The sequence below is a fragment of the Pseudophryne corroboree genome, chromosome 6 (genome assembly GCF_028390025.1).
Source record: "Pseudophryne corroboree isolate aPseCor3 chromosome 6, aPseCor3.hap2, whole genome shotgun sequence".
NCBI lineage: Eukaryota > Metazoa > Chordata > Amphibia > Anura > Myobatrachidae > Pseudophryne > Pseudophryne corroboree.
In genome coordinates, this window is record NC_086449.1 from 283,630,129 (window position 1) to 283,655,824 (window position 25,696).

At 45.7% G+C, this 25,696-nt stretch overlaps 1 protein-coding gene across 1 annotated transcript in view; it reads left to right on the top strand.

Annotated features, from left to right (window-relative positions):
* Nucleotides 1-5,362: 5,362 nt before the first annotated feature.
* Nucleotides 5,363-25,696, top strand: part of MAPK6 (mitogen-activated protein kinase 6) — a 158,050-nt gene continuing 137,716 nt past the window's right edge. The window contains exon 1 of the mRNA XM_063926094.1: nt 5,363-5,451. The gene's annotated coding sequence lies outside the window, so the exon portion shown is untranslated. The remainder of the gene's footprint in view (nt 5,452-25,696) is intronic.

The window sequence follows — 25,696 nt, forward strand, 5'->3', positions numbered from 1 at the left end:
CGAGTTGATCGCTCGCTAGCTGCTTTTAGCAGCAGTGCACACGCTAGGCCGCCGCCCTCTGGGAGTGTATCTTAGCTTAGCAGAAGCGCAAACGAAAGGTTAGCAGAACAGTACTGAAATTTTTTCAAGCAGTTTCAGAGTAGCTGCAGACCTACTGTACTCCTTCCTTGCGATCATTTCAGTCTGTTTAGTTCCTGCTTTGACGTCACAAACACGCCCTGCGTTCAGCCAGCCACGCCCCCGTTTTCCCAGGCACGCCTGCGTTTTTACCTGACACGCCTGCGTTTTTTAGCACACTCCCGGAAAACGGTCAGTTACCACCCAGAAACACTTACTTCCTGTCAATCACTCACCGATCAGCAGAGCGACTGAAAAGCATCGCTCAACCTTGTGTAAAACTGCATAGTTTTTTGTGAAAGTACTTTGCGCATGCGCACTGCGGCCCATACGCATGCACAGAAATGTCGATTTTTAGCCTGATCGCTGCGCTGCGAACAATGGCAGCTAGCGATCAACTCGGAATGACCCCCATTGTCAATGGTGGCCGAAGCAAATATGCACATGCATCGGTGGATGTCTTTTTCCTTTCTGAACGGCTCTTCACATGAGTTTTTTAGCAGTAGCAGGATTGAGAAAATTGTAATTTCTATCTCAATAGCGATCCAGCCTGAATTAGACCCTACATCTGCAATCCAATTCCAAATTGATTTTCTAGATGAAATTCACATTTTGTGTGTGCACCCCCTGAGCAGGTGAAAAGGTAGGGAAAATCTATATTTTAATTTAAAACTGTCAGGACACAGTGCAGAACCTGCGCTCGCCACGATACGGGCACGGTGGCGCCCCAAGGGGTAGAAAAGGTGTTGGTATGCCGGTTGTCGGGATTCCGGCGCTGGTATACTGTGCGCCGGGATCCCAACAACCGGTATACTGAATACCACCCCCTTCTATATAGTCCTGCTAGATTAGTTGTTTTTTGGTGTCAAGGATAGCTTCCACACAGTGGCGTAACTATACATTTTGCTCCCCCAGCCAAAAAAGTTTCTGGCATTCCCCCCATGTATTTTTACCTACATGTTTGTTGCCAGGGGTTTCATTGTTTGTTGCCAAGGGTTTCTTTTTCGTTGTCAGGGCTTTCATGCTCTGTGTCTAATGCTCATTGCCAGGGGTTTCATGCTTGTTGCTAGGGGTTTAATGCTCATTGGCAGAGGTTTCATGCTCGTTGCCAGGGGTTTTATACTCTCCGGCGGTGCCAGCATTCCCGAAATCCTGGCATTTCCAGGTAACAATATATGCGCTGTGCTTCCCTGGCGGATGCTGGAGGTCCACAATGACCTCTAGCATCTGTCTCCTCCTAGGCCATTTTTGGAGAGACATTTTCAGCAGATTTCAATGCGGATGGCCAGACCGCATGGAATCTGCATAACACAGGCGGCGGCACTCCCAAGCCACTGCGTGGTCTGCAGGGGCTATTGCTATGCCACTGCTTCCCCAGTTTTTCATGCACTTCTCCCAGGTTGCATTTTGTAGACAAGTCACACAGCCTCATTGTGACTACCAGGATTTGGCATTTCTAATTGGATCTCGCATTTTTTGGGTGTGCGCATTTGTGCGAAGTACCGACACCATATAGGATTGACCCATATGTGTTTTGTCATACACTTTATGCAATGAAATAAAGAATACTAGGACTGTTACCTGCTTCTCTTTTGTATAAATCATAAATAATGCTAGGTATAGCAGGTAATACTGTCAAATATGCTGCATGCAAGTTGATTTGGAAAGTAGGGATGTCACTGTACTATATAGCGGCATATTGTTGAAGGTATAGTCTATGAATAGAGCTGGGATGACAGATAATTCATTTCGCCGTGCAGTGTGATTAGCGTCCAACTGAGAACAATAAAGAAAAAATTCTGCTGGTGAACTGTAAAGTCTCATGGCCAATTGCAGAATAAGGCAAATAATTTGCAGAGCAGTATGAAAAATGATTCTCATCACTTTTTATAACCTTTACAAAAGGCTCTGCATGAATGAAAGTATACTGTGCTTCCTGTGACTAACACAGCACGGATTATAAAATTATTATAATATAAAATTAGAAAGCGTATATTCTTTGTGTTCATATTGTTCTAGTTATGCTTATGTAACTAGAAACAGCCTTGAATTACTCAGTATTATTTCTCTTTACAAACAATGAGTCACATAGTAGTTTTGTAGCACGCGATAAACACAGACAGATCTCATGCATACTGTGTGTATGTATATATATATATATATATATATATATATATCATACTTACCTACATTTACTTTCTCCTCTCCGGGAGATACTCGGAGAGGAGAAGCAGGTGGGCGGTGATGGAGGCGGGGCTGAGCCAATGACGTCGTTAGGCCCCATCCACTACACAAGCAAATACCGCGATTGGGCGGTACTTGCATATGGGCAGAGCTTCGATGACGCAGTTAGCATATAATCGCGTCATCAAGCCCCGTCCCCTCGGTCGGGTCAGCAATTTGTCACTATTTAGCTCCCCATTCTGCCCACCCACTTACGTAGGAAGTGGGCAGAATGCGGGAGGGGTGCCCACTCTACTGGGGCTGCGGGGGACTACCTGAGAAACCGGGTGTCTCCCGCAGAATCCGGGAGAGTAGGCAAGTATGATATACATATATATATATATATATATATACTAGCTTCGCTCGTGTGGATGTCTGTTATTGGCTCAAAGACAGTAGTGCCATCTAATATTATGTTGTATATTTTATATTATACACATTAATCCCAAAATTTGTTTGTAAACAATATTTGCCGTTTTTCCCTCAGGGATTAACACAAAAAGATGCTTGGGCAGGGCCTGAAACAACGGGGCTAGGGAGAAATGCATACTTGCCTACCCTCCCGGAATGGCCGGGAGGCTCCCGAAAATCGTGTGACCCTCCCGGCCCCCCGGAAGAGCAGGCAAGTCTCCCAATTACAGGGGTCCCCCCCTGCCCGGCTGCCCACTTAGCAAGTGAAGTGGGTGGTCCGGGCAGGCGATGATGCAATTCTTGTTGAATCGCGTCATGCAAGCCACGCCCCCCACTGTATAATGCCGGTAATTGCGGCATTACACACTGGGGGCGTGGCTTGCATGACGCGATCCAGCAGCCACGCCTCCATCCCTCATCTGGCCCGCCTCCACCCCGCCCCCGTGCTGCCTCCGCCCCGCCCCCCTCCTCACATCAGCTCACTGCCCGCCCCCCTGCTGAGCCGACTGGCTGCTCTCTCCCGGAGAGAGCAGCCCAAAAGTCGGCAACTATGGAGAAATGTGCCACGGACGCAGGATTTGAGGAGGTGCATCTGGTTTTGCCTATATTGCTCCCCTCTTTGATGTCACATTGAAAACATACATACCTCAGTTTCATTCTCGGTCACTAAGCTATGCAATAGTGAAAATATGATCCACATTCATCTAGTACTTTTTGCGTGATGCTGGAACCAACAGACAAATTTCTGATTTTTTTAAAATCTCTATAGTTCATAAACAGTCCCTAGAAGTATATTTCTCAAAAATAAAAGTAATGCTATGTACAGATACAACACTTCCAGGTTTATTATATGTATAGATATACACTGATTCTCCCCTTTCTGCTATGTTCCCAAAGTGTCTGTCACTGACAAATACATCTTTTATGTGTACTAACCTTATGTTACCTTGGCATACAGTGAATGCTGGTATTTTGTATACATAAGATTAGTGTCACATGAGGGGTGGTATCATGTTCTTGAGCCATCCAGAAAGCAGCAGCCAATGAAAGCAGACACTGGGATATAACATCATTTGTCCTGTCTCCAAAAATCCCAATAGTACATTTCTGTCTGAAGGGATTTCATAGTGTGTAATGCAGCAACGCTGAGGCGTACACTACACCTATAATTATTTATGTATTAAATAAAATCCTACCGTGTCAAGTCAAATACAGCAAAGCATCTAGAATTCAATCACAACAAAATTATGTAATGGGCTTTATGATGCCTATACAATATAATATGCTGTGTAATAAAATATAATAATATATTACTGATACTATATAATAATATGGCATATATGTGTAACAATATATCACTATATAACATTAATATAAGTGTACATTATAGTACAATAATATACTACAGACAGGGGTGTACATACTGAAATTGTGTGTTGTGGATATTTCAGTAAAGGATCTCTTTACATTCAGATCTCATTATAATACTATAGTGAACTATGGCATACCTCCCAGTTGTCCCGATTTTCGCGGGACAGTCCCGTTTTTTGGGACTGTCCCACCCGTGGGCCACAGTTTCCCGCAGTGGGGAGGTGCAGTTGGGAGGCTCCTGTTACTCGCTCGGTTAATAGACGCTGTGCGCATGCGCTCAGCATCTATTGAATGGAAACGGAGGAACAGGGGGCATGCCAGCAGCTCACAGAGCGCTGGTCATGCCCCCTTCAGTGATGGCAAATGGGGGCGGGATTCGTGATCGCGGCACTGGCGTGAGGCCATGCCCCTTTCAAATAGGCCGCACCCCTTTTCCAGGTGTGCACGCAGGTGTCCTTCTTCTGAATGTTAATATGTTGGGAGGAATGCTCAGAGCTTTATTCAATTTTGTTAGCAAACTAAGAAATTTAGCAATTGGGCAAAACCATGCTGCACTGCAGGTGGGGCAGATGTAATGTCAGAGGGATTTAGATTTGAGTGGGGTGTGCTCAAACTGAATGTAGAAATTACTCAGCCAGTATTTACCCTGCACAGAAAATCTGTATCTCTCTGCACATTTTAGAGATCTAATGAGATCACTCGTCACACTCCTCTTTGCGCTCCAACGGCTCTTTTCATTACCCGATTACTGGAATATTATATTCTTACCTCTTACTGGGCTTTAACATTGGCATATTACATGTTATTATACTTTGGACTACATAATTAGACTTACAATTCCTGTATGCCAGCCCTCTACTGGGAAAATAAGTTACTTTGTGATGTCATTGTTGAAACTTATGTCCTAGACTTACAACTGTTATTGAACTACAAACCCCAACATTCTCACTGACCATTGTCAAACTCCTGCCATAATTTCATCATAATGGGTTGCTCACTTTGGCTGTATTTACATATGCATCATACTAACGTACACAAAACCCCAATAGAAAGTAAGAAACCTCCTGATCTTTATCACACATGTCATAAGTGTAGATGTATATAGGCATAGCTTGTCTTTGTATATAATTCTTTGCTACTAATTAAATATTCATAAGTTGAATTATTACCTCAATGACAGCTGTACACAGTGCTCATATCATAGCTTCATCACCTCTCCCTTCCATTAGTTCACATCTATTTCTGATGAACAGACGTCTTGACCTTTCCACTTGCTTCCTTGGATAATTATTTTAGCATCTCCTAAGCTAACAAGATAAAGGTACTATGGTAAGTTCTACTTAGTTCAAACTGAAAATGTATTCTGAATTCTGCATGTTTGTTATATAGCTGCTGAAGGAATATTGAGGGAGGTGATTAAAATCTTAATCCTTAAAATAATAATCTACTGACTAGGTAAAATTAAAAATAAGTTCAGTTGAAACTTTTTTCAATTTCTGAACCTTTAAAGGATTTTCGAAGTATACTACTGTTTCTCAGAAACTGAAAGATACACCAGGAAACTACAGTAGTCATGCCCGATAAAATATTCTTTCTGCCAAATGGAGAACAAATGTTGGGCTCATAAACATGGGCACTGATAAACAACATCTGTCAAAAGTTAGTTGGTAGTACTGAAGTTTTTACCATTGATCATAAAACATTCTGTAGTCCTAAAAATTGGTTCAGGAGCACCTGTGGTTTCCACCTCTTACTTGCATAGGATGCCTGCTTATTCAAATTATATGAAGCTAGTTGAATGGCTGCAGGGGAATGGATATGTTGTATGGCTGCAGGGGAATGGATATATGGCTGCACACTACATATATCTACTACTGTAGTGGTTTAAACTGACAATTACAACCAGCTTTATACACTATATTTACATTTACTAGGCCTCCAATGAAGGAGCAAATAGCTCCATGTGTTAGGTGAGTGACGGCAGTATATGAGGTTGAGAGTTCAAGCCTCAGTTATGGTATGCGGAACAATGTGTATTCATTTCAAGAGGATGCAGCGCCAGAGCAGGGCTCACTGATGCCCTGTGCCAGCCCCACTCGAAACATGTAATGTCACGTGACGGGGCAGGGCCGCTGGCAAGAAAAAGTGTAGAACTGCCTGGACACTCCGAGCAGCTTGCAACACTGCAGCATGTGTGCCTGGAGCGTCCAGTGCTCCAGGCAGCACTGAATCAGCATTGCTGGCTGTACGGTGCCATTCCAGGCACCTTGCTAACAAGATGCTGGGGCCATGGGGCATGACGGTGCTGCTGCCCTACATGCACTGGGTTATGGCACTGATTGCACACATTAAGAGGATGTAATTGAAGGTGCACATATCTCCTGTAGCAACGGGGGCCAATCAAATGAGTCTGCTCTCATCCACCCAATACTGTGCATCAAGAAAACTATGTAGAGACCGAGACTGTCTCCATTTCATAATAAAACAATTGGCCAGCAGATGTGGAGTAGCAAGAGAGGAAGATAAGTTTTGCTATGGCATTTATGATGGATTGAAGCAGAGCTAGGGGAGTGGGTATAATGTCATAAAGTAGTATTCAATCAGAGATTGAATAAGAGGTTTGGTTGCAGCTTGGGTAAAAAGGGTGCATCATTGCAAAGGAGGAATAGGTTTTGGTGGTAGATTGTAGGGTGAGATTATTTGATGTACAGTGACTTCATCCTCAGCGCATTAGAATTAAAATTCTGGTTGATTGCAGAGAGTAGGTGAAAGGGAATCAAGTTTAGGGACTTGATTCATGGGTTGTGAGGGAGGAAGGGGGGAAAAGTTGCAGGTGGACAGAGAAGTGAGTTAAAGGTGACAAAGAGGTGATGGGGGTTACAAGATTTGATGGATATTAGCAAACAAGGTTTATTAGACCTCATTTGTGGTTTGGTTGCGTTGCTCGCATAATTATAAACCACCCCAAGTGGCAGTTACCAAACCGTTTAGCAGACCAATAGTCAAAAACACAAAGATGTTGTTATGAAAGATGAGATGGGTTATTACTGTGTGTATGAAATATGGTTAAAATTGCACTTTTTTATATGAAGTGCATCAATAAAGGAATCAAAAGGCATCCCACTAAACGTGTAGGTCAAGGACCGGCTTTTATCGCTCCCAAGGGTGGGTAAAAATCAAGTCCTGTAGGAGCAATAAGGCTTTGCAGCCAATGTTGAACTGGAAGTACCCCCCTAAATGTGCCTTTCATATGCCTCGATTCTTATTTAAAGAGCTTGCCTTGTAAAAGGATATCTTTTGAAGTCCCTTTCCTGCTGGGTACAACAGCATACCTGGTGGCGGAGGGGTACTACATTTAATTTCATAGCAAGGTTAGTCTCTTTGCCTATCTTGACTAGGGTTAGCTGGGGAAACCACAGCCAAACTTACAATAAATGATTGGTGATGACCTTCAAGCACCGGGTTAAAGGGGGAAATGTTAAAAGGGGAGTGTGCTTCTGAGCAAACTCCAGTCTTCCTATTTTCCAGGGAGGCTTCATGCGGTATCCCAAGATGACAGCTGAGATATATAATGAGCATGTGCAGGGGCCATTTTGTCTTTTATCTACCTGGCATTATGTGTATCAGGGGCTCTACCTGGCATGTGGGCTCTACCTGACATAATGTGTATCAGGGGATCTACCAGGTATCATGTGGGCTCTACCTGGCATAATGTCTTTCAGGGACTCTACCTGGCATAATGTGTATCGGGGCTCTACCTGGCATAATGTGTATATGGAGCTCTACCCAGCAAAATGTGGGCTCTACCTGCCATAATATGTACCAGTTGCTCTACTCAGCATAATGTGGGCTCTACCTGGCATAATGTATATCAGGGGCTCTACTTGGCATAATGTGGGCTTTACCTAGCATGATGTGTATCAGGGGCTGTACCTGTCTCTGGCCAGGGTTGTTAGCAAACCAAAAAAGCACACTAATGGGCAAAACCATGATGCACTGCAGGTGGGGCAGATGTAACATGTGCACAGAGATTGGCTTTGGGTGGGGTGTGTTCAAACTGAAATCTAAATTGCACTGTAAAAATAAAGCAGCCAGTATTTACCATGCATAGAAACAATATGACCCACCCAAATCTAAATCTTTCTACACATGATACAACTGCCCCACATGCAGTGCAACATGGTTTTGCCCATTAGTGTGCTTTTTTGGTTTGCCAACAACTCTGAATAACCCCCATAATGTGTATCAGGGCTCTACTTAGCATAATGTGGGCTCTACCTGGCATAATATGTATTAGGAATTCTACCTGGCATAATATGGGCTTTACCTGGCATAATGTGGGCTCCACCTGGTATAATTTGTATCAGAGACTTTACCTGGCATAATGTAAGCTCTACCTTGCATAATCTGTATCAGGGGCTCTATCTGGCATACTGTGGGCCCTACTTGGCATAATGTGTATCAGGGGCTCTACCTGGCAAAGTGTTGTTCCTGTAGAGAGTTGTATATCTGCATACTTGTGTAATCTTGCATTTGTTACTACAGAAAATACCCATGTGTTTAAGGAAATATTTTAAAATGTCTTTCTGTCAATTATTTGTCAGATTCCAATAGTGGGTGTTGTCAGCTTCAGTAATGTTAAAGACATTATTTGAGAAAAAGGAAAAAATACTGTGCATAATTATGTGCGCCCAGTATACAGTACCTTTTCCTTTTTCCCAAATAATGTGGTTTTTACCTGGCATAATGTGTATCCTGAGCTCTACCTAGCATAATGTGTATCAGGGGCTCTACCTGGCATAATATGGGCTCTACCTGGCATAAGGTGTATCAGGGGCTCTATCTGGCATGTGTGTCAGGGGTGCTGCCTGGCCTAATGTGTATCGGGGGATCGACTGTGGTGTAATGTGTGTAAGGGGCTCTACCATGGTGTAATGTGTATAAAGGGCTCTACTTTGGCTTAACGTGTATAAGGGGTACTAATGTTTGGTATAATGTGAATAACGGACATGTTTTGTGAATTGGAACTATTATGTGCCAACTCCCGGTGCCCATAAAGCCACTCCCCTATATTTTTGGCGCACACCTTTGGTGTGCATTATCCCTATTTTAAATGTCACAGGGCACCAAAATATCTAGTTACGGCACTGTCCGCACGGGTAGGCAGCGGGGGACTGAGGCAGATAATAACTGCAGATCCCTGGGCTTCCCTGTCCTCAGGAAATTCCTGATGGTGTCAATATCATGAGTGTGCAAGCTCAGACTTCTATGTTCTGTTGTGCTTATCAACGCTGGCTTGCAGCCTCAGGTACCCTTTATAAGATAGAACCCATTACTTCATGTTAATGGCCACTTGATTATTACATAGATTATATTAAAAAAAATATTTTTATATCCTACATTATCTTGAATGTGTGTCCATGCTGCAAATCTCCCTAGTGAAGATCAAGAATAAACAGCACTTGCCAGTATCTAATGGTACTTTTAACATTATCCATATGGAATCTATTTCGAAATTCCTTTTCAGAATGTTGAGTTGTATGAAAAGACTTTACCTGGCTCATGAATTGTGCAGTCATTATTTTTAAAACAATAACCAGGAGATAAATATCTACAGGGTACTCTAGATTAAGCCAGTTGCTATGACAAAAAGCTGGTCTTTGGGGTATTACAGTCCTTAAAAGAGAAAATAATAGTTTGGACAGCCAAATTCACAATGCTAACAAAATGTTCTAAAAGTAAGAGGATTAGCGGGGGGGAAATAACTTGGAATTTTGGAGACGATTTAAGATGCTAAATCATGTTTGTTATAAAAGATTTTCGGCAAAGAAACATTGCATAGCTAGTTCCAATTACAGTACAAGGTTTAATGGTTCAAACAATCTGAGACGGTGTTAATGTTGCAAAACCTCTAACAGTTCACTTAAATGAACAGCTCACTTAATTTTAACTATAAGTTAATACAATATTAAAATAAATTTGCAAACATACATTTGAAAAACCTTGCATCATAAAGCAACTTGCCTTACAGGTTAAATAGTAATTAATGCAGTGCTTAAAGTGGTCCTGGATGGGTGGTGGAACTCATTTCCCCCACCACCTACCCCCGCACCTCCTCCCATTAGGCAAAGCCAGGACCAGTGCTAGAGATGAAGCACCCCCCTGGTTGCAAAAAAAGGGCTGTGGTCTCTCCAGTATGGGTGTGGTCACACAATAGTACCCCAATTTAAATTACGCCTCACAGTAGAACAATCTTATTTACATTACACCGCATTTAGTGCCCCTGATTCATATTACACCACATAGTAGTGCCCCTTATTCATGTTACAACACAGAGTAGTGCCCCTTATTCACATTACAGCAAACATTAGTGCCCCTTATTCAGGTTACGTCACTCATTAGTGTCCCTTATACACAATGACCACAGTAGTAGTGTCCCTTACACACTATGCCCACAGCAGTGCCCCTTATACAAATATCTGCCTCTGTCACTCCAGCAGCTCACTGCCCATGTCCCTCCAGCAGCTCAATGCCCTGTGTCCCTCCAACAGATTCCCTACCTCTCTGTGTCCCTCCAGCCCCTTCTCATCTTGTGTTCGGCCTGCACAGAGTCTGCTCCCCTTCGTGACTCTTCTTCACTGCAGCGCGCCATCCTACAGACACAGCTTATGTGAGTACCGGGAGGGGCGGGCTGCAGGCAGAGGACCATGGAGCTGCCAGGACCTGAGGAAGGGGGAGGTAGCTGTAGCTCGTCAGTGACACTAGCGCCTCCCACATCATCTATTGAAAAGGGTGGTGGGGCGGACTTTCCTGTTGGGGTTACTGTGCAGGACCGTGGAGGAGGTGGAACTAGTTCCACCTACCATTGCAGGCGGTGGAACTCAGTTCCACCCCGTCCCTCCGTCCCCCCACTTTAACCCCTGAATTAATGTAATTACAAGTATATTTTTCATGTACCAATTGGTACAAAGCAAGATACCTGGTCAAGAGTATACAGTGATTGTTAAAAACAATTAACAATAAAAGGGCTATATAGATGGGGGTCTATTTAAGAAGTAGTGAATAGAGAAAATGCCTATGTAAACAAAGGGTTAATGGAGACATCAGATATCTCTCCAATATTACCTTCGTAAACTCAGTTTAACAAAGTCCCCACAGACATCTAGGGAGGCTGCAATCTGAATCAATTTAGAAAGTGGTGAAAAACTAAGCTACAGAATATCTCCCTAGATATCACCATCATGGGCGGGATGTAATGCTGCGGGACGCCGGACGAACTCCGACATTTTTTTAAAAGGGGCAAGCACTTACAAGGCATGGTAAAAAAACATCCGAGTTCAGCCGACATCCCGCACAGCTGCAAAACTTGGGCATTGCATCCGGCTCATGATTTGATTATGTAAGTTTTTTTTTTTTTTTTAAAGAAATAAGGGGTCTATTCATAAAGCAGTGAAAAGAGTGGAGAAGAGAGACAGTGGAGAAGTTGCCCATGGCAACCAATCAGCTGCTCTGTATGATTTTATAGTATGCAAATTGTAAATGTTACTTCAATGCTGATTGGTTCTTCTCCACTGGCTCACTTCTCCACAGTTTTCACTGCTTCATGAATAGACCCCTAATTTATTTGATTTTCGATCAAGCTGAATATTGGGAGCGTATTTATGGTACTAACCAAAGCCCTGTTGGTGAAGTAGAACAGTAATACAATAAAATATTAATTGATCTGCAATTCTTACCTGCTCAGATCCATTCTGAAACTATAAAGCCTCTCCTTTGATTTATTTTCTCTAATTTATTTTATTGCAAACACATTTTACTAGTGTGAGGTAAGGAAACAAAAGTATGTACATTAAGGATAACGGTGCAGGCATATACAGAGAGTGTACAGACTGCAAGAGGCAATGTCTAGTAGCGCTTACAATGGTTTTGCTTGTCCCTCATGGAAGATTACCGATGAGGAGCTACCACTTGCTGTTACATGACCCAAATGTAAGCACGGAGAGAAGAGAGGCATTTCCAGAATTTCCTGTTTTCACAAAACTCATAGACATTTCTTCTGGACAAAGATCTGATATCTCCCAAATTGAAAACACTGGGGAAGATAAGACGACTACTTCAAATGAAATACTTTCATTTCCAAGAATGATCAAAAGTGCTTTACAGCAGAATAACATCAGACCTACTGTAGTGACATAACTAGTGTTCTAGGGGCGGCTTATGCTCATGAATGGTTTTACAGAACCAGAACAGGACATTCTACTGAAAGATATATTATTATGCTGCCACTGTACATTGTGAGATATGTCCGAGAGATAAATGCAACTTTAAGTAAAGCTGGTCACCCACACAGCAATACTGGTGCTGAGGCTGGATTTTGGCATGTTTCTTCCAGGCATGTCTATAACCCCAGTCAGCAGGTGAGTGCTATGTTCGTTTGTGAGCAGCTTGTGTGCACTCCCATGTTATACGGTAATTCAGTAGGAACAGTCAGATCTGTCTAATTTTCTCACCCATGTTGCATAACTGGCATAAAAGCAGGCCTGACGGACATATTTAGATAAGTATAACCACCCCAGTTATCATGTTTATTATTCAGTTCAGTATTACCAAAAAATTGACATCATTATTTTAATTTCTAATGGTGGCTTGGGTTATGGTTGGGCAACATTGGGGTTTGACCCAAGTCTATGGTTAAAATTGTGAAAAGGTTCAGATTTAGAACTTGGTTCAATGTTGGAGCAATGTGATGGTTGGTGCTAGTATTTTGTTTTATTAAAGTTAAAATGTTTAACTTATACAGGTAAGCTTGCTTTTTTATAATGCCAGGAAAATTGAGATAGATGCTATTAGGGCCTACTTATTTCATATACCAAATGCCCTTTTTGCCCTTTAGTAACATGGCCTTGGTCACATAGGGGCTGATTCCGAGTCACATGCGATAGCATATGCAGGAGCGTCTATTGGTGGTTTCCTGTCTGCGAGTTTATGTAAATGCCACTACAAATGCCTTCCCTTGCGTACATCCGTGTGGCTGCATGGACTTAGATGCCAGCTTTCAGCATCTGTACATGCAATAATACCGATTAATGCATCCTTATAATCCACCATCGAAACTTGCACCAGCCCCATCGCAGGTGGCAATGTCTCTGTCTGACTACAGCCTCTTATGTTTGCAGTTGTGCGTTCATGGATGCAGCCGCTGTCACTGATATGCCTGACACACTCTCATAATATGGACCAGTTTTTGCATGCACTATTAGCCAGAGCCATCTAAACGTATAGGCACACTGGGCAACTGCTCAGGGTCCATGATTCTAGGGGCCTATGTGCAGGGGCGGGCTGGTGCCTCTGCGAGGCAGGTAGAGTATGGTGCTCAGACACTCTGTGAATTGCACACAATCAGGGTGGCCAGGCAGCATTCTCTACCTGTCTTCCAGCCTACAGCAGACAGTAAATGGCTGTCAGCATGCTGATTGGTGGATAGCTGGAGCTATCCACCAATCGGAGTGCTGACAGCCATTCACTGTATGTGGAAGCATGTGAAGAGATGGTGTGGTACAGCAGGAGGGGTAAGTTATGATTTTTTATTTATTTATTATTGTGAATGGGTGGTTTAGGGACCCACTACATTGCTTGAGTTCTTATGGAGTTGCACGCTGAACTAGCAAGATCTCTATTTTTGATCTTCATGGATTCGGTTAAATCGGGTATGGTTCTCAAAGACTGGCATATAGCGGAGGTAGTGCCGATATTTAAAAAGGGGAGCAAAGCTGAACCAGGTAACTATAGACCAATTAGTCTTACATCTATAGTGGGGAAAGTATTGGAAGGTATTCTAAGGGACAGTATACAAAATTTCCTTGAAGCAAATAAGGTAATTAAAAGGAACCAACATGGATTTGTGAAGGACAGATCATGTCAAACCAACTTACTTGGCTTTTATGAAACAGTAAGTGCAAACCTTGATCAGGGTAAGGAGGTGGATGTAATCTTTTTAGACTTTGCCAAAGCTTTCGACACTGTACCACACTAGGGAGCACAATATGCACTTGGGTCAGTAATTGGTTAGATAATAGGGAGCAGCGCGTTGTGGTCAATGGATCATTTTCAAATTGGACTAAAGTACTAAGTGGTGTGCCACAAGGGTCTGTACTTGGACCACTTTTGTTCAACATTTTCATCAACAACCTAACAGTAGGTCTAGAGCAGAGATGGGGAACCTTCAGCCCTCCAGCTGTCGTTGAACTACACATCCCAGCATGCCCTACAACAGTTTTAGCATGGCCAAATAACAAAACTGTAGCAAGGCATGCTGGTATGTGTAGTTCAACAACAGCTGGAGGGCCAAAGGTTCCCCACCCCTGGTCTAGAGAGCATGGTGTCAATTTTCGCAGATGAAACCACATTTTGTAAGGTTATAAATACGGAGGGGGATGCTGAGTCTCTTCAGAACGACTTAACTAAACTGGAAGCATGAGCAGCAAAATTGAGAATGAGATTCAACACAGACAAGTGTAAGGTAATGCACTGTGGGGGCAAGACCAAAAATTACACCTACATACTAAATGGTGTAATACTAGGGGATTCTGTACTGGAAAAAGACTTAGGGGTTCACATAGATAACAAATTAAGCAGCAGTACCCAAAGCAGAGGCGTCACTAGGGTCGGTGTTACCCGGTGGGGTAACTCATGGTGTCACCCCCCATGGACTTCCTCCCGTATCACACCACACCACACCGAATCCATAGTAATGTTTTACTAAAAATAATTGCTTCTGATCATTGGGCCTCATTCAGGTTGGATTGCAGTGTGTGATCCAACCGCAAAAAAATTAGAAAAAGATGCAGGCGCATGTGCAGAGCCCATCCTGAGCATGCGCCCGCATTTTCTGTGGGGGGACTGCAGAAAATCAGCCAAAGGTGGTTGCGGGGCGCGGGTGCAGCAACACTCCGTTTCCAGGGTGGAGACTGAGCATTGTGGGGGCCGGTGCGGCGTGAACGGGGGTGTGATCGCAGCGCCTGTGACATCACAGAAAAGGAAATATGGCGGCGGCATCCAGAAAGGGTATAATATCCCGGCGCCAGAATACCGACTGCGGAATACCGAATGAGGAGAGACTGCGTAGCAAGGCAGGTAAGGGGGTGGGGGGTGGGAGGGGTAGGTTTAAGCTGCGGGAGGGGGGGTGTTAGGCTGTGTCGACGGTGGGATAGGTTTAGGCTGCAGATATGGGGGGGCAGGTTTAGGCAGCGGGGACAGGGGGTTAGGTTTAGGCATCAAGGGGGGAGGTTAAGGTTAGGCTAAGGGGAGGGAGGGTTAGGGGTTGGGGAGAGGGGAGAACACCCCTTACTCACCCCTATCGGCTTCGTACACATTGGGATCCCGCCGTCGTATTTGGACCGCCGGGATCCCATGAGCCGGTAAATCAAACTGATCCTGCCGGGAGGTTTCAGTATGCAAATGCTGGGGAGGCTGACAGGGAGATAAAAGGCAGAGAATAGATGGAAGATAGGGAGGGTACAGGAAGAAGAGAAAATGGTTGAGAGGAGAGGTAGCGCTGGGAGGAGAGAGGAGGTGGAAAGGTGGTGACACAATACATGTGCACCTATATCCTCAGATATTTTTCAGATATTATACCCACAGTGTGATTTTATATATATATATATATATATATATATATATATATATATAGTATAATATACATGCCTAATATATGTGTTGCTATTACAGCCCTTCTGAAGACAGCAGGAGCATACTTACGGGGAAGGGGGGGGGGGGGGGGTGTTGCTTCTGGGGCCAGGATCCGGGACTTCCTGGGTGATGGGACTTCTCTTCAGGTCCTGGGGGCTCAGGCAGGCAGGCTGTATGTAGCCAGGCTGCACGCAGGGTACTTGTAGGCTGGCGGCTGTGTGTGCTGCTGCGCTGTGCTCCTCCGTCGTCTCTCCCCTGCAACCGCTCCCAGAATGCCGTGCGCGATGATGTCACGCCTGCACTGGCATTCTGGGAAGGAAGATGAGGGAGCAGCTGCCGTGCACCAGGCAGCATTGTCCTGATAGCGCTGCGCGACTGCAGCAGATGGTGTCAGCAGGGGTGCGGGCATAACTGATTATTAGGCCAGGTGCGAGTGGGAGTGTGGCTGTTTTTGGTGTCACCCCCTTGGAGGTGATACCTGGGTGCGGGCCGCACCCCCCGCACCCACCTTGTGACGCCTCTGACCCAAAGTAGGAGTGCAGCAAAGAAGGCTAATAAGATATTAGCATGCATAAAACAGGGAATTGATGCAAGGGACGAGAGTATTATACTCCCATTATATAAATCACTAGTGAGGCCACATCTTGAATACTGTGTGCAATTTTGGGCACCATATTACAAAAAGGATATCCTGGAGCTAGAAAAGGTTCAGAGGCGGGCGACCAAACTAATCAAGGGCATGCAGACGCTGGAATACAAGGAATACAAGGAATACATTGGAAAAGAGGAGACTAAGAGGGGACATGATCAACATCTACAAATCTATAAGGGGTCAATAAACAGAGCTCGGGAGGGACCTGTTTTCTATAAGATCAGCACAGAGAACACATGGTCACTTGCTTAGGCTAGAGGAGAGGAGTTTCTGCACATTGAGGCGAAAAGGTTTTTTCACAGTAAGGACAATACGTGTTTGGATTTCCCTGCCTGAGAGAGTAGTAACGGCGAACTCAGTCAACACCTTTAAGAATGGGTTAGATAAATTCCTATTGGATAAAGATATTCAGGGTTATGGTGCGTAGGCACGCATTATAGTTAATATAACTAGTCCTAACATAAAAATAACTAGTCCTATAATAAGACTGCATAGGAGACCACAAATAGGTTGAACTCAATAAACAGTTGTCTTTTTTCAACCTTAGTTACTATGTTACTATGCTTTGCCCAGGGCCTACAATGCTGTTAAGAGGGCCCTGATACTAGTCACTGCCCAAGAACAGCCATCATTTTTCCACTACCTTTCTGATACCTTTATACTCGATCGTAACAGCACCTTTGTGTATACACTTTGTGAAACACAGGCACCGTAGCGGTTATCAGAATTTCTCTTACGTCGTAGAGGATTGGCACTTTAAGAGTTTGATTGTGTGGGCTGGCTCCTCCCTCTATGCCCCTCCTACCAGACTCAGTTTAGAAAATGTGCCCGGAGGAGCTGGTCACAGCTAGGGGAGCTATTAGGAGTTTTTCTAGTTTTATTATTTTTTAGAGTTAGTTAGGTACAGGAAGGCTGCTGGCAACAGCCTCCCTGCTTCGTGTGACTTACGGAGGGAGTAGGAACCAACTTCCTGAAGAGTTAATGGTTCTCTACTCCGCTGACAGGACACTGAGCTTCTGAGGGTGTTGATCGCAAGCCCACGAAGCGACCGCTCACTCCCGCAGCATGGCCGTCATCCCCTAACAGAGCCAGAAGAAAGAAGAGTGGTGAGTACAGTGCTGGCGTCCCAGTTAGCGGGTCGCTGGCGGGTATGGCGGCACAAGGGTGGGAGCGCAGCTCTGAGGGGCTGCGCTCCCGGAGGTCCAGCAACATGCACAATCCTTGCGCTTGATGGGCGTCCAAGGCCAGCACAATACCCTACTCTGGTCACGCTTGTTAACAGAGGCTAATCCCGCTGTTAACATTACAAACACCTCAGTCCAGTATAATCAATTAGTGCGGGAAGCCGCACGCTATTACAGGGGGCGGGGCTTCCTCTCAGAGCGGATCCAGCACTCACCAGCACCATTTTCTCCCTGCAGATCAACAGAGACGCTGACTGGGAGCGCTGCCCTCCACATAACTCCACAAGTACTCTGCGGTACCAGGGTGTTATAGACAGGAGGGGAGCAGGGCCGGCGCTACCACTAGGCAGCTTTAGGCAGCTGCCTATGGGCGCCGGCACTTGAAGGGCGGTGCTGAGTAAAACAACATTAAAAAATATATATATGTAAGGCCACCGCTCTCTGCTCACCACTCCTTCACTGCTGCGTCGTTCACTCCCCCTCCCTTCTGTTACCCGCCCCGATGACCGGGGGCGGCACCTTCACCCAGGGAGGAAAGGACTTCTTCCACTAACGGCAGATCCGTCACCCCTCGCAGCGGGTGGGCGGGTCCCTGGGACGCGCTCCACAGCAGCCCGGCTGGATTGGACTGGATGGAGGGACTGGATGTTTCTGCAGCGATGGGGGAGTGGTTCCCAGTGTTCCCGTGGCTGGTACGCAGGGGGGTTTGGAGAGGACGCGAGGCCGGGCGCTCGGCTCCTGCGGGGGTAAATGGCATCCTGCTCAGTGTCCCCGTGTCTGGTAGGCAGCCGGGGGAACGTGGGTCCTGATGCTCAGTGCTCGGCTTCGGCGGGGGGGAGTTGCAGCTGGCTGTGTGCTCAGTGTCCCTGTGGCTGGGGGGAAGGGAGAGGAGACGCTCATCGCTCTGGTGGGTGTAAGTGGCAGGTGTGCTTATTGTTCCCGTGGTGGTGATGGCGGGTATCTGTGTGCTCTGTGTCCCAGCACTGCCCAATCTGCCATCTACCCATACCCCCTCCCTACTCTCCAGCACTGCGTGCCCCTAACCCTCTCCTTACCCTAACTGCCATCTACCCCAACTCCCCAGCACTGCCCATAGTACTAGCTGTCTTTAACCCCCTCTTTTCCCAAGTACTGCCCCAGTTATATACCCCCTACCCCCCAGGCACTTTCCATAGTACTGCCTATCTCCCCTTGCCCCAGCTATCTAATACCCTTCCTACTCCCCCAGTACTGCCTCTCCCAATAAACTTCCTTGCCCCCAATAGTGCCCTAACTACTAGCCACCCTTACCATCTCCCTACCACTCAGTGTTACCTGCCTCTAACCCCCTCCTTGCCCTCCAGTACTGCCCCAGCCGCTATCTACCCTTACCCCCACCCTATCCTCAGCACTGCCCCAACATCTGCATGACCCCCTCCCCCCCACACACACAAACACGCCAATAATATGTTATGGGACCCAGAAATGGTGAAGTGTGACCCCAATTTTCTATAGTGAGGGGTCCCAGGGACCCACAATTTTTTTTGCTCCGTGCGATCACTGATGTTGCTCCCGTCCCTGCTCGGCTGCCGGCGGCTGTGTAGAGCGCTGTACTAGCTCACAGCCATACGCCGCTCACCACCGCCAGCCACTCACTGCTCACCGCTCACCATCTGCCAGCCACCAGCCGCTCAGCCGCAATAAATGAGTCAGGTAATGTTCCCCTGCTGTCACCCTCTCTCCCTGTCGTTACTGTCCCTGTCCCTACTGTCACTCTCTCTCTCCCTGTCATCACTCTCTCTCTCCCTGTCGTCACTCTCTCTCTCTCTGCTGTCACAATTTCGGCTCATTCAGTGTGCTATAATGTGTTATTTCGTCTCATTCAGTGTGCTACAATGTGAATTTTGGCTCATTCAGTGTGCTATAATGTTAATTTTGGCTCATTCAGTGTGCTACAATGTGAATTTTTGCTCATTCAGTGTGCTACAATGTGAATTTCGGCTCATTCAGTGTGCTACAATGTGAATTTCGGCTCATTCAATGTGCTACAATGTGAATTTCAACTCATTCAGTGTGCTACAATGTGAATTTCGGCTCATACCGTGTGCTACAATGTGAATTTCGGCTCATTCAGTGTACTATAATATGAATTTCGGCTCGTACCATGTGTTATAATGTGAATTTTGGCTCGTACTGTGTGCTATAATGTGAATTTCGGCTTGTACCGTGTGCTATAATGTGAAAGGGGCACCAGTACTAGATAGTATAAGGGGTTCTACTCAGTGGCGTAAGTTCGTCACAATTGCCCGGAGGCAAGATAAATATTGGTACCCCCTATTTCCTAATATATGTATGCATGTGTGTGTGCGTGTGTGTATATATGTGTGTGTGTGTGTGTGTGTGTGTGTGTGTGTGTGTGTGTGTGTGTGTGTGTGTGTGTGTGTGTGTGTGTGTATGGAGTGTTCTGAAAAAAAAATTAGATACTGTATTTATACATTTAATTGTCTTTTATTTTAAATCACACATTTCTTAGCAGTCATACCCAGGATTAGAACCCAAGACCTGTTACACTAACAGCAGACACCTTACTGATGGAGTTATTTGCTCCTGTAGAGGAAGCATGAGAATTCTAACTATGTGAAGTTACGTGTAATTGTCAGAGAAGTATCTTCATATAGTTAAAATTCTCATATTTCCTATACAGGAGCAAATAGCCTCATAAGTAAGGTGTCTGCTTCCAATGTAATAGGTTGTGGTTTCTAATCCTGGGTGTGACACTTGTAAAATGTGTATAATAAAGAGGGTGTGATTTGTAAGGTGCAGGGACCAGTGAGGAAGTCGGCCACTGAAAAGACAGCGGCAGCTATCAATTAACTTAATTCAATGGTGTCACAGAATGGGAGGAGAGGTGCCCCCCTTCAGAGCAGGAGCCCGGCGGCAGATGACTCCGTTGTCTCCCAGAGTTCTGCCTCTGGTTCTACTACACTGGATATGCCCCCTTTTGAATGACCACACCCCCTTTTCTGGAGTGCGTGCGCATAATTGCGTCCTTGACTCTTGCATACCCCCACTTAAAAATTTCCACTTCGACCACTATATATATATATATATATATATATATATGTAATATATATGCATACATACAAAAGTCCCGGCACTCCTCTTAAGGTAAATACGTGCTGCGGTGCCCTCCCAGTGGAATGAATCCTCTATGCATAAACGTGGAAGAATGGCGGCACTCGGACAGTATATATATATATATATATATATATATATATATAATTATTTTTTTAATTTGGTTTTCGTTGAGGGGGGAGGGGGGGGATTTGCCGAAGATTTGCCTAGGGTGCTGGGAAACCTTGCACCGGCCCTGGAGGGGAGTGTTATATTAGGACTAACTACCCTATTAAGGATGGTTAGTCTGCGTCGGGCTTTTATCATAATAACTGCCTACAGGGGCGCTGCGTGGCTGGCTCCTTATACTCTGTGACTCTCTGAAGGTACTCTGGTGAAACTGTATCTGACATTTTCGTGTGTGTGTGTGTGTGTAAGTCTGTATATACCACATTACCCTGTCCAAGGACTCTGTGGCCTGTGCTGTTGAATGTTTATCTTCTCCTGAGGAGTCTATTCCATGTACTCAGGAGGACTGCAATATGCTTTCTCAGCCTTCCGAATCCGAACCTGCATTGGTGGATTCTTTAATGGGAATGATATCCCAGATTTCTAGCAGGATGCCACATATTGAGAAGGAGACATAGTTTTTGAGGAAATCTGTGGAGGGTTTGCAATGTTCGACCCCCACTACTTCATCAAAAGACCCACCTACATACCCACAAAAGCGTACACTTTCCAGATAATGCAAGTTGACACTGATACCGACTCTGAAACAGGGGACTGTGATAGGGATATGCAGGGGGGTGGGGGTGGGGGGTGGCAACCCTTGCTAAGGGAGTGCAACTGATGATTGAAGCCATTAGGGATGTTTTACACATTACGGAGAAGGTACCTGAGCAGGTAAAGGAATCTTATTTTACCGTAGATAAGAAATCCTCCGTTACCTTCCCTGCTTCTAAGGAGTTAAACTCCTTGTTTGAGAAATCCTGGGAAAAACCAGAGAAAAAATGTCAGATTCCCAAAAGAATTCTCATTGCTTTGAAGAGGACAGAAAAAAGTGGGAAAACCCACCTATAGTTGACGCATTTGTATCTAGGTTGTCAAAAAAGGTAGTTTTGCCTGTCCCCGGTTCAACCGCCTTAAAGGAACCGGCTGACCGCAGATTGAGACTCCGCTCAAATCATTGTACACTACTAAAGGCGTGGCCTTAAGGCCCACTATTGCTTGTGCGTGGATTTCTAAAGCCATAGTAAAGTGGTCAGGCACATTACTTGAGGACTTAGATACTATGGATAGGAGTGACATTGACTTGTTTTTGTGTCACATACAGGATTCATCAGGTTCCATGGTGGAAGCCATAAAGGACATTGGCCAGCTTAACGCAAGGGCTACCTCCATGGCAGTCTCGGCACGCAGAGGACTCTGGCTACGCCAATGGTCTGCGGATGAGGAATTCAAGAAGAGCATGTAGAATCTACCCTTCACAGGTCAGGCCCTGTTTGGGGAAGCACTGGAAGCGTGGATATCCATAACAACTGCGGGTAAGTCGACTTTTCTTCCCTCCACAGCTGCACCGGCTCAGAAACCTTATCCTGTGCCTACGCTGCAGTCCTTTCGGACTGCAAAATTCAAGTGCCCCCCCACCTTCTTTAGAGGAGGCCAGGGAAAAGACAGAAAACCTGCACCGACTGGTTCCCAGGAACAGAAACCAGGTTCTGCTTCCTCCAAGTCTTCAGCATGATGGCAGACCTCCCGGCCTGGGGATCGGGCAGGTGGGAGCGAGACTAAAAGATTTAAGTCACGTCTGGGCGGCGTCGTGCCTAGACCCCTGGATATTGTTACCCAGGGGTACAGACTGGAATTTCAGGTGCTCCCACCTCACCGATTCTTCAAATCAGGCTTACCAGCTTCACTGACAGAAAGTACAATTCTGCAGGAAGCCAATCAAAAATTGGTACAAGTAAATGTCATAGTTCCAGTTCCACCTCACCTGTTTGTGGTACCGAAACCTGATGGTTCGGTCAGGCCAATATTGAACCTAAAGTCCTTGAACCCGTACTTACAGGTGTTCAAGTTCAAGATGGAGTTGCTGAGAGTGGTGGTCTCAGGTCTGGAGTAGGGGGAATTCCTGGTATCCCTGGATATCAAGGATGCGTACCTTCACATACCGATTTGGCCGCCTCACCAGGACTATCTCAGGTTTGCACTACAGGACTGTCACTATCAGTTCCAGGCCCTGCCATTTGGCCTCTCCACAACACCGAGGGTGTTCACCAAGGTCATGGCAGAGATGATGCTCCTCCGAAAACAGGGAGTGAACATAATTCCATATCTGTACGATCTGCAGATAAAGGCATCTTCCAGGGAGAAGATGTTGCAGAGTATTGCTCTCTCAACTCGACTACTCTGGGATCATGGGTGGATCCTGAATCTTCCAAAGTCACATTTAGAACCGACAAGGAGACTACCTTTCCTGGGGATGATACTCGACACGGAAGTGCAGAGGGTGTTTCTACCACTGGAAAAAGCGTTGGTGATCCAATCCATGGTCTGGGATGTCTTGAAGCCAGCCTGGGTATCGGTTCATCAATGCATTCACCTTCTGGGAAAGATGGTGGTCTCCTACGAAGCTCTACAGTACGGAAGATTCCATGCACGGTTCTTCCAGCTGGATCTCCTGGACAAGTTGTCGGGATCACATCTTCATATGCACCAGCGGATACACCTGTCGCCGAAAGCCAGGATTTCACTGGTGGCTGCAAACTTCTCACCTGCTCAAGGGCCGTAGGTTCGGGATTCAGAACTGGATTTTTCTAACCATGGATGCAAGCCTCAGAGGTTGGGGAGAAGTCACCCAGGGGGTGCAGTTTCAAGGAAGATGGTCAAGTCAGGAAGTCATCCTTCCAATCAACATTCTGGAACTCAGGGCCATATACAACACCCTTCTGCAGGCCTTTTATCTTCTTCACGATCAGGCCATTCAGGTCCAGTCGGACAATGTGACAGCAGTGACGTACATAAACTGACAGGGCGGAGCGAAAAGCAGAGCAGCAATGTCAGAGGTGTCAAGAATTCTCCTCTGCACTCGGAGGAGTGGGGCCTTCCCTCAGAAGTGTTAAGGTGCTTGACACGTCGGTGGAGATATCCACAAATCGACATGATGGCCTCTCATCTCAACAAAAAGCTCAAGCGGTATTGTTCCAGGTCGAGAGACCCAAAGGCAGTGGCGGTAGATGCTCTGACGACTACATGGATCTATCAGATGGTGTACGTGTTTCCTCCACTTCCTCTGATCCCAAGAATTCTCAAAAGAATAAAAAGGGAAAAGGTTCAAGAAAGCCTCATTGCTCTAGACTAGCCAAGAAGGGCCTGGTATGCGGACCTTTGGGAGATTCTCCTCGAAGATCCATGGCCTCTACCTCTTCGCGAGGATCTTCTGTAACAGGGCCCGTTCGTCTATCAGGACTTACCGCAGCTATGTTTGATGGCATGGAAGTTAAACGGCTGATTCTAGCCAGAAGAGGGATCCCTAACAAAGTTATCCCAACTATGATCCAAGCCAGAAAGGAGGTAACGTCTAAACATTACCACCGTCTTTGGAAGAAATACATCTCTTGGTGTGAGAGCAGAACTTATTCTGCGGTGGAATTTTACCTGGGACGTTTCCTGCTTATTCTGCAGGCAGGTGTAGATGTGGGCCTACGTCTGGGCTCCATAAAAGTCCAGATTTCGGCCTTGTCCATTTTCTTTCAAAAACAATTGGCTTCTCTCCCTGAGGCCCAGACGTTTTTGAAAGGTGTTCTTCGCATCCAACCTCCCTTTGTGCCTCCCACGGCACCTTGGGATCTCAATTTTGTGCTGCAGTTCCTCCAATCGGACTGGTTTGAACCATTACAGGAGGTGGATGTAAAATATCTTATGTGGAAGACCGTCACACTGTTGGCCTTGGCTTCAGCAAGACGTGTGTTGGAGCTGGGGGCTTTGTCTCACAAGATCCCCTATTTAATTTTCCATGAGGACAGAGCTGAACTCAGAACTCATCAGCAATTTCTTCCGAAAGTGGTGTCTGCGTTTCACGTCAACCAACCTATTGTGGTTCCTGTTATCACCGACACTTCTGCTACTTCAAAGTCTTTGGATGTTGTGAAGGCTTTGAAGGTATACGTAAAGAGGACAGCTGATCACAGGAAATCCGACTCGCTGTTCATTCTATATGATCCCAATAAAAATTGGGTGTCCTGCTTCAAAGCAGACAATTGCACGCTGGATCAGGTTCACTGTCCAGCATGCTTATTCCACGGCAGGTTTGCCAGTTCCAAAATCTGTATAGGCCCACTCTACTAGGTCAGTGGGTTCTTCATGGGCGGCTGCCCGGGGTATCTCGGCTTTACAGCTCTGCTGAGCAGCTACTTGGTCTGATTTGAACACCTTTGCTAAGTTCTACAAGTTCGATACTTTGGCCTCTAAGGACCTTCAGTTTGTTCAATCAGTTCTGCAGGAACCTCAGCACTCTCCCACCCGGTTTGGGAGCTTTGGTACATCCCCATGGTACTAAATGGAACCCCAGTATCCTCTAGGATGTAAGAGAAAATAAGAATTTACTTACCGATAATTCTATTTCTCGGAGTCCGTAGTGGATGCTGGGGTTCCTGAAAGGACCATGGGGAATAGCGGCTCCGCAGGAGACAGGGCACAAAAAAGTAAAGCTTTACTAGGTCAGGTGGTGTGCACTGGCTCCTCCCCCTATGACCCTCCTCCAGACTCCAGTTAGGTACTGTGCCCGGACGAGCATACACAATAAGGGAGGCATTTTGAATCCCGGGTAAGACTCATACCAGCCACACCAATCACACCGTACAACTTGTGATCCAAACCCAGTTAACAGTATGACAACAGAAAGGGCCTCTTAAAGATGGCTCCTTAACAATAACCCGAATTAGTTAACAATAACTAT